This window comes from Macaca fascicularis, chromosome 1 (assembly GCF_037993035.2).
Source record: "Macaca fascicularis isolate 582-1 chromosome 1, T2T-MFA8v1.1".
Lineage (NCBI taxonomy): Eukaryota > Metazoa > Chordata > Mammalia > Primates > Cercopithecidae > Macaca > Macaca fascicularis.
Window position 1 is genome coordinate 113,131,598 of NC_088375.1, and position 12,514 is coordinate 113,144,111.

The following is a 12,514-nucleotide window of genomic DNA, read 5'->3' on the forward strand; positions in this document are numbered from 1 at the left end:
TTCTCTTCCCATCCTGAGGAGACAGATGTTCCTGCTTTAGGGTTGACGGTGGATTGTTGCATGAATAGAGGAATAGACTTAATGTGTCTGTCCCTGTCCACTTTGTTGCAGACATTGAAAAAATCAAGAAGAAGAAGAAGACCAAGACCCACCATGCCCCAGGTAACTTTGAGCAATTGCAGACATTTAATTTATTGTTGATACCTGGAGATGCCAGATACAGGGAAAACGGAACATACCCATCCATTCATTCAGCCAACCATGAAATCGCCATATTAGTCATGTTAAGATTATCAGTGTGGAATAATTATTAAACAGGATTATTAGTTAATATTAATATTATTGGTACAATATTAATAAAGTTGCCTCTTTTCATTTTACACCTGTATTTGTATTTGTTTCTCTTGTTAATTCCTTCAAAATTGTACTAATCTTTATTCAGTTGACTTTGTTGAACTGATCAATCACATTTTCTGCAGTTTCCCTTTCTGCCTTTTTGGCTTAAAGTGAACTTGAGATGCTCATCTGATGTCTGCCTCTTTGCCATTATATTTGCAAATATCTGAGAGCAGGAATGTGAATACAAATAATTCATATCATGCCAAAATTTTGAGAACAAGAGATGTTGAGGTCCCAGTAACTCTGTCAGTCTACGAAGACACAGGGGCCTGTTGCATGTGCCATGTCATAACTCTTTGGTACAGGAATCGTTCCGTCTCCTTCCTTTCCAGCTCACTGTCTACCCAGGACACTGAGCACCTGCTGCTCTCTCTCCTGCTGGAGACAGAGAAGGATCATTCTCTGCCTGAGGGGACTGTTTTTTGCTTCCTCTGGCATCTCCTGTCAGACTCTCTGTAGAACCAGTTGGGCACTGTGGTTTCTGTTCCCTCCGGTGTTTATCTTCTGTGTTCTTCATCCACCAGGCTGAGCCCGGAGCTGCCAGAGGTGGAGGAGCAGGGCGTCCCGCAGGACTCCCTGGATGAAGTTTACTTGATTCCTTCACTTCCCCCTGACCTGTCTGACTGCCAGCAGCCTTACAGCAGCACGTGTGCTCATTGGAGGATCAGCTTGCCTGCCTGCTCTGGATGTAGCCTGTGAGTACTCCAGCCCAAAGGTCACAAAGCTCTACTATTCTCCCAGGCAGCCTCTATATATTCTGTTTCCTGTAACTTGTGCAGCTGAGATGGATCATCGCTGCAGGCAGCCCCTGTAAATTCAGAGTGTTTTGAATCTGGTTCTTGGATCCAGTTTTAAGCTCAGACATTCAATGGGTAGAACCGCCTTCTCTTGTGCCAGGTGATTCCTCTGTCACTCACTCCTTCTCACAAGAACAGGCTGTAGGTATCAAAACAGTTCAGAGAGGGGAATGATGAGGGATCACTGCATACTCTTGGCCGCAACAGCTCACCTGGAGAATTTTGTGTAACAGACTTCATTCCTTAAGATAGGGCATCTCTCTTTTCAGACATTATGTTGAGCAGCATGCTTCACATCACACAGCGCCCTCCTCTCTTCTCTGGCCATCCACCTGTGCTGGCAGTTTTCCCCCATTATTTTGGAGGCTGTTTCATGATTCCTGTGTTTCAAGCCAGATTCTCTACTACCTCCTCTGAGGTGGCTTCCCTCCACTGAAGCAGTTAGCGTCCCTTCCTCCATGCCTGGCCATGGCTTGCATCCTCTGTAGAGCCCCGGTGGTTTCTTTTATGTGTGGGTTTGTGGTTTCAATCATGTGTCGTCTCAGTGCTATGTTCTCATGTAAACCATCAACAACTAGTGTCCCTGATCAGGTGCTGGCCTAACTGATGAGCAAAGCGCAGTGGTTCTCATGCCCATGATCTCCAGCAAACCCTTCCTGTGAGCAAGTGCCCCTTGAGGTTGCAGTTTCATAGGGTGTGTAAGGAAAAAAAAACAATTTTCTTCTCACTCATTCTGGTTTTTATACCATTATTCTGGGAATTTCATGTGGATTGTTAGTAGTTTTACCTATCAAAACTCTTGTAGGAAGAGTAAGTAACTCTGAGATGTCCCCCATCTGAATATGTTGTAATGAGAGTAGTGACTGAAACTTTTGTCTTCCATTCTATTTTGGTCAGTAAGCACCTTTCCTGCTGGAACCATCCTCTTTCCTGTGTTTCATTTCTCCTTCAGTTTCAAAGAAGCAAAGGCTTTTGTAGGATCACAGCAATTCATAAAATGAAGTAAAATACACATCACCCTTCCACCTGTTGTACACCTTGCCCTTGGCCAAGCAAGCTCTGTCCTTGCTATAATCCATACAGTGCTCAAGGGGCACTCCTAGTGGGCAGTGGCATCTCCATGTTAGAGCTGAGGATGCTGAGGCTCAGCAAGGTCCCTTTGCTTGCCCAGGATGCCCCGACCAGTCACAGTGAGAACATGGGCCCCATGTCTGCCTGACTCCATGGTGCGGTTGCTCTCATTTCTCTGCAGTGGGATCTCTCAGAGACTGGCTAGGATGGGTGCTCAAGATTTTTCCCTTTGTAGCAAATTTGTTGGAAATGATTTCAAGCTGAAACAGAAAATTTGCTGGTCTGGTACAAAGAACTCCTATATTCCCTGACACATGTAACCCAGTGATAAACACCCTGGTGCACTTTGTGAGCAGAACCAGTGGTTCCTCCAGTCCCCCCAGGGGGACCTACAACTCCAGAGGGTGCTTACTGGAAAATTTCTCAAAGGGTGAAAGGTGCTGGTCTGTTCCTACCTTGTATCACTTGGGTTTCTGCTCTCAACATGGCAGTGTTGGAGCCCTTGTAAAGTTACTGGGCTTTGTCTCAGGAACACCCCAGTCAGGACCAGGCTGCCAGGATGAGGAAGGGAAATGCTCAGACACATGTCTCAGAAGTGAGACGCCTGTGATATGGGCCGGCTCTGCCAGGGCATCATGAAACATAGGCCAGGAGAGGCCACATTCATCCATGCAGACAGGCTGAGATGCATGAATGCGCTGTCTCAATTACACCAGGAGGCATCTGTGTGTGGGTTCCGATGATAACCTGTGAAGAGTCTGTACTATGCACAGCTGTGATCCCAGTCGTGGTGCCAGAATTGATGTGCTCCACCCATGCTCTCGCTTCAGGGAAAGTCACAGTAGAATCAGCGAGAATACAATCTAAATCATAACTTGATCTCTTTTTTTTTTTTTTTTTTTTTGAGACGGAGTCTCGCTCTGTCGCCCAGGCTGGAGTGCAGTGGCGCGATCTCGGCTCACTGCAAGCTCCGCCTCCCGGGTTCACGCCATTCTCCTGCCTCAGCCTCCCGAGTAGCTGGGACTACAGGCGCCCACAACCGCGCCCGGCTAATTTTTTTTGTATTTTTAGTAGAGACGGGGTTTCACCGTGGTCTCGATCTCCTGACCTTGTGATCCGCCCGCCTCGGCCTCCCAAAGTGCTGGGATTACAGGCGTGAGCCACCGCGCCCGGCCAACTTGATCTCTTATTAGGACTTTTCCCCACCTGCTCGCTAATAATATGTACAGTGTTTCAGAAGTTTGAGATGTTTTTTGTTTTCTTCTGAAAATGCAAAGAATATTAAAAGTATAAGCTTAAGAAGACTTAGTATTCTGAGAAAGAGAGATAAAAGGACCTAACAAAATTAAGTGTTTAGAATTAAAAATATTCTTAGACAATGATTCTAAATCACACATGCAGAGGACAAGAATGGGAAGCCTGGGTTTGACCAGCCTTCCCCGACCAGATTTGTCCTTTTGAGATGTTTCCCCGTCTGCCCAATATGAACTACCATGAAGTCACATTGAGTGTCCTGAGTGATGGTTAATGATCAGTAAACTGTGCCCTGAGCAACTAAGGAGGCCACATGAGGTGGAGCGAAGGGCTCAGGGACAAAGATCCAGAAGCTAGAAAGCACTCCATGCAGGGCTGCGCCAGGGAGGGGCCAGCCTGACTCCAGGGAAGAGTCTGTATGAGGGAGGGATGGGAGGTGATGCTGGATAGGAACATGGGGCAGAAGTTAGAAGGAGCACAAAGGCAGCGTGAGTGGGGAGAGTCATGCAGTGGGCAGCGGAGAGAGAGGTTTCAGAAGCAGAGTAGGAATGTGGAAAGAACAGGACTTCTTGGCAATAAAATTGCAGAGATAATTGCTAGTGTGGAGATGGCAGAATCAGAGATAGCAGTTGGGGGTGTGTATGAAGCCAGGCATCAGTGATGAGTCTGTGCTCTCAGGAAGATGAAAGAGAACAGATACATGGAAGGCATTTTTAATAAAACTTAGAGAAATCTTGATGAGAATGAGGATGTGCAGAGGGGAGGAGAGAGAGGAGCCCTGCAGCAACGTGGATCAGGCCCTGCAGGCCCCGTCCTTCTTCTGAGGCCGACCTGGACTGGCGTGAGGCCACCGGAAGTCTTTCCTTAGTCCACTTTCTGAGAGTGTGATTTCCTCTTCCTGTGGAAATAGCGATAATTTTTATGAGGGGTGCTGCCCGGACCCCGCTGGAGGAGCGGGTAAGATGAGGACTGTGCTCGGTGTTATCTCCCTACAGAACCACACATGCTGATCCGTAATACCTGTGGCCCCTAAGTGTCCGTGAAGGGACTGGTCCTTCTACAACATTGCTTATGGCTGCGGACACCCACTATATGGCAACAAGATGTACATATGTGGGTAGGTGGCAAAACCATTATAGGCAACGGAAATTCAAAATGTTCTAGAACCCTAAAATGTTCAACTCATGTAGTATTTGGTCTATTCCAGGGGGCCCCAAGCCCCTGGGGCTGTGGTCAGCTACCTGTCCTGGGCCTGTTAGGCACCAGGCCGCACAGCAGGATATAAGCAGCCGGTAAGCAAGCATTCCAGCCTGAGCCCCGCCTCCTGTCAGATCAGCGGTGGCATTAGATTCTCATAGAAGCACAAACCCTATTGTGAACTGTGCATGCAAGAGATCTAGGTTGTGCTGTCCTTATGAGAATCTAATTAATGCCTGATGATCTGAGGTGGAACAGTTTCATTCTGAAATGATCCTTCCCTCTTCTCATGTCCCCCACCCCTGATAGAAGGAAAAATTGTCTTCCATGAAACCAGTCCCTGGGACAAAAAATGTGGAGACTGCTGGTCTACAGTGTCCCAAAACCCTTTTCTACGGTTCCTTCCCAAAGCCTGGAGGCTCTAAGTCCTCCCCTGTTCTTATACTCCTGTGTGTTGAGAAAAACAGCATTTCCTATGCTCTGAAGGCTCTCCAGAACATTCTTTCTAGGCTGCAGGATGGAGATTAATAATAACAGAATAATCGGCATGGTCTTGTTAGCCAATCCAAAGCCCTCTGGGCTGAAGTGGGGGATTTTCACTTCAGTGACATCCAGCCTGGGTACCTTCCATCTCAGCATCCCCAGGCACAGACAGGAAGTGACATCACCCATTTACATGATGTCTGTCTTTGTGGCCTGGGCCACTGGGTGGCTTTTACCTCAGAGGCGGAAATGCCAGAGATAGGTGTTCTGGGCAAGATAGGGAAAACTGAGAGCGTTCCTACTGAAGCCCCTTCTCCTTTCAGTTCCCACCCAGGCAGCCTGTCCTTATAGGCCTTGGAGTGGAGACTTGAGCCACCACCTGTCAGAAGTGCAGGCTTCACAGGCACAGCCGGAGCCGAGAACCCTGGTGCCCAATTGTCTGTGACTGCAGCTGGATCAAGGGTTTGACTGTGGCTATGGCTTAGCCAGGCGGGGCGTTTCCTCCGCCACCTGCAGCTTCACAGCCAACGCTGATCCTGGAAAGCAATGGCCCTTCCAAGGTAGGGAAGGAAAGGGGACCAGGAAGCTCTAATCCAGGTGTTGGTGATCATGGTGCTGTGAGGGGAGGAGGCAATGGGGTCTCTTCATGCTCCCTCAGAGTCAAGTAGAAATCCACAATGTTGCAGCCCAGTGAGTGAGCAAGAGCCTGGGGTTTAGGATCAAATCTGCTCTCAGGTCCTGGGTTTAACCCTTACTCATTATTCACCTCGGCCAAGTCATTTGTGGTGTTGGCATTTACATCTCAGTTCTGTCATCTGAAAGACTTGAAAAATAATATCTTCATTCAATCATTGTTGATAACATTAATTATGGTAATTTCCAAAGGGCTAATTCAGTTAAAATTGCTCAATAAATCTATGAATAAATGTTATCTAATTCTGTTATCTTTCTGGTAAGTTAGCACTTAGGAAATGACTTGACATTCGTTGTTTCAACTGAGGAGGAGTAACTGTTAGGATCTCTACTTTCTAGGGACCCCCTTCCTGTGTTTTCTTAGAAAGTCTCTTTTGCCAGTTTTCTTCCTCTCTGTCAGCGTCCCTTTTAAAGTCAATTTTCCCCTATCGAGCACTTTCAGTAGCAACCTATTAGGCACATTCAGCAAAAGTGCAAATCCTGGGCCCACAAGTCAGTCTCCTGATATACCCAGCTTCTTGCTCTGTTTTTTCCCCCCTTGTTTTGAAATAAAAGAATAAAATGGCAACCTTCTCTTGGAAAGTGTACAAATCTGTCTCTTTTATGAAACTCCATTTAGTTCGTCATCTCCACTCATGTCCACGGCCATGTCCTCAGTTTCCTTCTCCCAGGGATCCACTTCTGCTCAGATTTCCTTAAAACCCTGGGTCGTGTTCATCCTACTCTCCATCCCACTCAACATCTCCTCCTGGATCCCCTGGGGCTGCCTGCTGTTCATCTGTCAGGCGATGCCCTCAGCTGAGGAATAAGGAGACCCAAGTCCTCAGGAGGAAGGAGGGTCACGTGAGGTAATGAGCAACATCTGGGTCCATGGAAAGGACACATGAAATATGCTCATTGAGTGTCGGGGGATGCATAGTCTCTGACGTGCCCTGATAACTTTGAGTATTTAAACTGATTTCTCTTTTGCTTCTCCATGGATTCCCAGTCAGGACTCACCCCACTGGCTCCAACACTCTCAACTGCTGGCTTCCCCAGGAGTCCAGAGCACTAACCAGGCTCCAGGCAAGAGGACAGAGTGAATGCCTTTTGTTTCATTCTCCTTTACCTGGTGACTTCTCCCTGCTGTCTAATAGGGCATTTGTTTCTCACCATGTCTTCTCTCTCTCATTCATCTTATATTTCTGAATTTTTTTCCAGTTTCAATGGACCAGATTATAGTGTTAGTGATTATAATGTTAATTCAACATCCTCCACATGCCTATGTAATACTTTCTTCCAATAGATTTTTATATATAAATATATGCATTTATGTCATTTGTCATGTACATTGTGCATATTTGGCATGTATTTTTAATAAAATGTGTATATATGCTGTATACATATCTGTATGATCATTTCATCAATATCCCATGTTTAGTCTTTCCAATTCTTTTCTCTCATATGTTCATTTAATGTTGATTTTGCTTGATTTTTAGAATCTCCTCCCTCCCAAAACACAGCCTGTATCCAGTGTGACTTCCTTGCCTTTGCCTTGTCTACCTGGAAGCTACTCGTGTTTATTAATCCTAAATTTCTTGAATATGTTTGTCAATTGGGATCACCTTTTCCTCCTGGCAATCTCGTCATTACTGGGTGATGCATGAAAAACCAACAATGCAGAAAATACCAAAATGTCTTCCTTGACTTCCCTTTACCCCTTGGACTTTCTTATTCAAGGCCACTTTCCTTCTCTGATGATCCTCTTGGGTGGAAGAGAAAGTCACAATAAGATCATGGATAACAGTGAACACTATTAGGTGTGGTTTCCTTTTCAGAGTTGGGTTTAGAGCCTTCCCTTGGAATGAAGAACCCTCCCCAGCTGGAAGGTGAGGCTCTTGAAGGCTCAGCTGACAACACACATGGGTATCAAGTCATTGGCCACATTCATGCCTCAAGTGTCCTAAAACCAAAGATGATCAAAAGAAAACTACCGTTCAGCAAGTGGAGACTGGCATGCAGATTCCCTGGCCTGCAAGCTTAGGGTACAAAGGTAATCACATCTATGGCTGTTAGCTGCACTCGCTCCTTATTTCTGTCTATGATGACAGCTCATTCTCCCATTGCTTTTCTCTTCCCTATTTGTTCTCTCCAGCAGCTGCTGTCACATCTGTCTGGTCTTACCTCTGTGTCTCATGGGCTGCCACCCTGCCAAGTCTTTCCATTCCCATCTGCTCTTTGCTCTCTGAACTCTGCTCTGTTCCCACTGCTACTGTCTTGGGAGTCCCTCTCACTTCAGAGTTTTGTTGGTCTAGATATTGAGAATATTGCTAAATGCCTGAAGGCGTAACCAGGTGTGGAATCAACTTCAGGGAATTAGAGAAAATAAGTCGGGCCATGGTTACAATCCCCACTCTCTGTTTGCTAACTCCATCCATGTAGACTCTTGTTTTTCTTTCTTTCCTGAGCCCCTTGGAAAGAATACTTATGATTATATATATATATGTTTGTTTGTTTGTTTTCAGTGCGGAAGGATAGACTGCACGCAGTGGTTATTGTGAGTTTCTACCGCGTTATATCCTGGATGGTATCCCAAGTGTTTTCCTTGTAGTTAGGAGGCTATGAAACAGAAAGTAATACGTTGCTGTCCTTGCCGCCAGAGAAATTCTAAGGGTCAGCCGTAGTGAGATTGTTTAACACAAGTTAACTAGCGCGAGGGCCCCAGAACTCTTTCCTTTCTACGTGGGGCTGCTTTTAGCAGAGATTGGTCCATGGTCTCCAGTCTCCTGGGTTCTCACGCTCTGTGAAAATCTTCGTGTTTTTCCACAGCCTCTAGAGTTACCGTTAACACAGCCTCTGCTTCTAACTGCAGCACCCACAGGCGTTTGTGGGATTTCTGTGCTGGCGGGGAATGTGTTCTCACCTCATAGAGCCAGGTAGAAACTCTACGCAGTCGGGTGCTCTTCTCTGGGATGAAAGCAGGGTCTTTGGGGCTCTGTGTCCGTCTTCGGTTGTAGACATAACACGCTTACTTTGTGGATGGGAATGGCTCTGAGCCCAGGTGCCCTTGCGCATATTCACAGAGGCCCGCAGGTCAGAACCGCAGTCTCACCTGTCAGCAGAATGCGCTGCGATCTACTCGAATTACCGGAACTATCCAGCAATAAAATGGGACACATTACAAAACATGAGATAGTGTGGATAATCTCAAAAACCTCATGCTGAGTGATGAAAAGAGTGCATCCTGTGTGGCGCCATCAAGGTAAATTTCTAGAACAGGTAAAACTAACATATAGTGACAGAAACTACATCATATAGTGACAGAAACTACATCATTGATTGCTGGGGTCAGGGGGAGGGTGGGACTGACTGCAAAGCGCATAAAAAGACCTTTTAGAGTAATAGACACGTCATCAAACTTGAAATGGATGCGTTGTACCATAGTCAACTCACACCTTAATCAACTTAATTGTAAAAAGTAATAAGAAAACCACTGCAGGAGTCGTTGCTGTTGCTGTTTGTGAGCCTGTGGTACGGCTCTGTGGGACTGGAACTTTAAAGACAGCCACAATGGCTGAAAATGGTGATAATGAAAAGATGGCTGCCCTGGAGGCCAAAATCTGTCATCAAATTGAATATTATTTTGGAGACTTCAATTTGCCACGGGACAAGCTTTTAAGGGAACAGATGAAACTGGACGAAGGCTGGGTATCTTTGGAAATAATGATAAAATTCAACAGGTTGAACTGTCTAACAACAGACTTTAATGTAATTGTGGAAACATTGAGCAAATCTGAGGCAGAACTCATGGAAATTAGTGAAGATAAAACTAAAATCAGAAGGTCTCCAAGCAAACCCCTACCTGAAGTGACTGATGAGTACAAAAGTGATGTGAAGAAACAGATCTGTTTATATTAAAGGCTTCCAAACTGATGCAACTCTCGATGACATAAAAGAATGGTTAGAAGATAAAGGTCAAGTACTAAATACTCAGATGAGAAGAACATTGCATAAAACATTTAAGGGATCAATTTTTGTTGTGTTTGATAGCATTGAATCTACTAAGAAGTTTGTAGAGGCCCCTGGCCAGAAATACAAAGACACAGGCCTGCAAATACTTTTCAAGGATAATTACTTTGCCTAAATAAATAAATAAATGAAGTAAGAAAACAAAATAAAGTGGAAGCTAAATTAAGAGCTAAATGAGAGCAAGAAGCAAATCAAAAGTTAGAAGAAGATGCTGAAAAGAAATCTCTAGAAAAAAAGATTGGATGCTTGCTGAAGTTTTCAGGTGATTTAGATGATCAGACCTGTAGAGAAGATTTACACATCCTTATCTCAAATCATGGTGAAATAAAACGGATAGACTTCATCAGAGGAGCAAAAGAGGGAATAATTCTATTTAAAGTAAAAGCCAAGGAAGCATTGGGTAAAGCCAAAGATGCGAATAATGGTAACCTACAATTATGGAATAAAGAAGTGACTTGGGAAGTACTAGAAGGAGAGGTGGAAAAAGAAGCACTGAAGAAAATAACAGAAGACCAACAAGAATCCCTAAACATATGGAAGTCAAAAGGTTGCAGATTTAAAGGAAAAGGAAAGGGTAATAAAGCTGCCTATCCTGGGTCTGGTAAAGAAAAAGTACAGTTTTAGGGCAAGAAAATGAACTTTGCTAATGATGAACATGATGAAAATGGTGCAACTGGACCTGTGAAAAGAGCAAGAGAAGAAACAGACAAACAAGAACCTATATCCATACAACAGAAAAGAGAAAACGGTGCTGAAGACCAGTGGTTTAGTAAACCAATCTTTTATTCATTTTAAATAGGCTTTAAACTACTTTTGTTTATGGGGGCTTTTAAAAGGAAAACCGAATTAGGTTCACTTCAATGTCCACCTGTGAGAAAGGAAAAGTTTTTTTGTTGTTTAACTTGTCTTTTTTTGTTATCTAAATGAGAATTATTTTGAATGTATAGTTCTGTTCGTGTTATTTCAGATGATTCAAATATCAGAAGATTCTTCCACTAAATTGCCTTTGTAATATGAGAATATGTTAGTACAAACTAATAAAACATATAGTATATGAAAAGAGAAAAAAAACCTCCAAATCTTAATGTCTTCTACTTAATTTAGTGTATGTTTAGCCTTAGAAAAGTGTCTATCGGTGATTGAGAGTTCAGGAATTCCTTGATTTCTGTTTCTGTCTCTGTGTCTTCAGTTAAATTCATGCACTATTAAATGGAATATTTGTAAAATAGAGTCTAAGCTCAATTTTATAAAAGTATATATATACTTACATATTATCTATATAAATTACATATAAGTATATATACTTTTATAAATATAATATATATGACAGACTAACAAGAGAAGAGCATATGTATTTATTTAATGTAAGTTTTACATGACAGGAGTGCCTTCAAAGGAAATGAAGAAATGAAGACCCGTGGAAACAGCTAAATCTCAGTTGTTGTTGTTTTTTAACAGTATGTTTTATGAAGAGTGGATACTCATGGAGAAGTATGATAAGACAAAAAAAGTATGACCTAACAGTAAGAAACTGGGGAAAATGTAGCCAGGCCTCTGTGTTCAGGCTCTTCTCTGTGTCCCTGTGTCTTCACACTCCAGAATGCACCTTTCCTGTGGGTACAGAGAGGGCACTTCTCACATGAGAGTGTTATGATCGGCTTCAGGGAATAAGGGCAGGGGGAGGGTGACAGTCACCTTCCTGCTTCTGTTGTTTTCTCAAATTCCTTTAGTATAAATATTTCCTCAAATTCCTTTAGTATAAAATATTCAATACCCCATGTATGTAAAAGTGCCATAAATGCTCAATAATTGTCTTCTTTATTATTTTCATCAGTAACATCATCTGAATCATCAGTATTGTCTATTTTTAACAATGAAAAATGCCTAAGGTAACATACCTTACCTTATTTAAAGTTCAGAACAACCAAGGAAATGAGTAACTTCTAGCGGGCGTCAGAAGTTCTGTGGCACAAAAGGAAGATAGGCATTCAAGGAACACCAGGATAGAAGAGCCGGAGTAGGAGAGAGAGCAAGAGGGATGCAGGAAGCCACCGGATAGCTCGGGTGGAGAGAGGGCGCTCCTGCTCAGCGAGCCTCCCTGCCACCGCAGGCCTCGGGCCACCTTCTTCTAGGAAGACGCACCCTCCTTTCCTCTGGTCTCGGCTAAGACGCTGCAAAGGGCATCGTCCTGGAGCATTTCTCCTCTCCCCCAAGACCCTCCGAAGGAAGGATGGGCAGACGGAAGCTTCACCCCGAAGTGGTCAAGCGCATACAGCTCCAGCTTCCGCGGGAGCATTTCCCGAGCGTCTTTCATGGGGAAGAGTGGGCCCTGCAGGATAATGCCTCCCGTTCCCTGAGGAGCAGTGCGGGAGATGCCCATGTGGCCAGCTCCTGGGCCATGCGACCCAGGCCCTCCAGGAGGAGCGAGGAGTCCTGGTCCCTGAGCCAGCCCCTTGGACCGGCTGTGCCAAGAGAAGCAGCAAGGGAAGGGGTCCCCTCCCGCCTCAGGGTCTCTGTCCTTCTGGTGTTAAGAGACGTGCATCCAACTCCCTCTCCAAGTGCTGGAGAGGAGGCTAGGTCTTTCCCACGGGCTGGGGGCCTTGCTGTTCCAA

At 44.7% G+C, this 12,514-nt stretch overlaps 2 pseudogenes; both read left to right on the forward strand.

The window, feature by feature from the left end:
- Positions 1-124: 124 nt before the first annotated feature.
- LOC135967980 (NBPF family member NBPF4-like) lies at positions 125-7,920 on the forward strand (annotated as a pseudogene).
- A 1,508-nt stretch (positions 7,921-9,428) lies between these two features.
- On the forward strand, positions 9,429-10,775 carry LOC102134616 (lupus La protein pseudogene; annotated as a pseudogene).
- Positions 10,776-12,514: the final 1,739 nt, after the last annotated feature.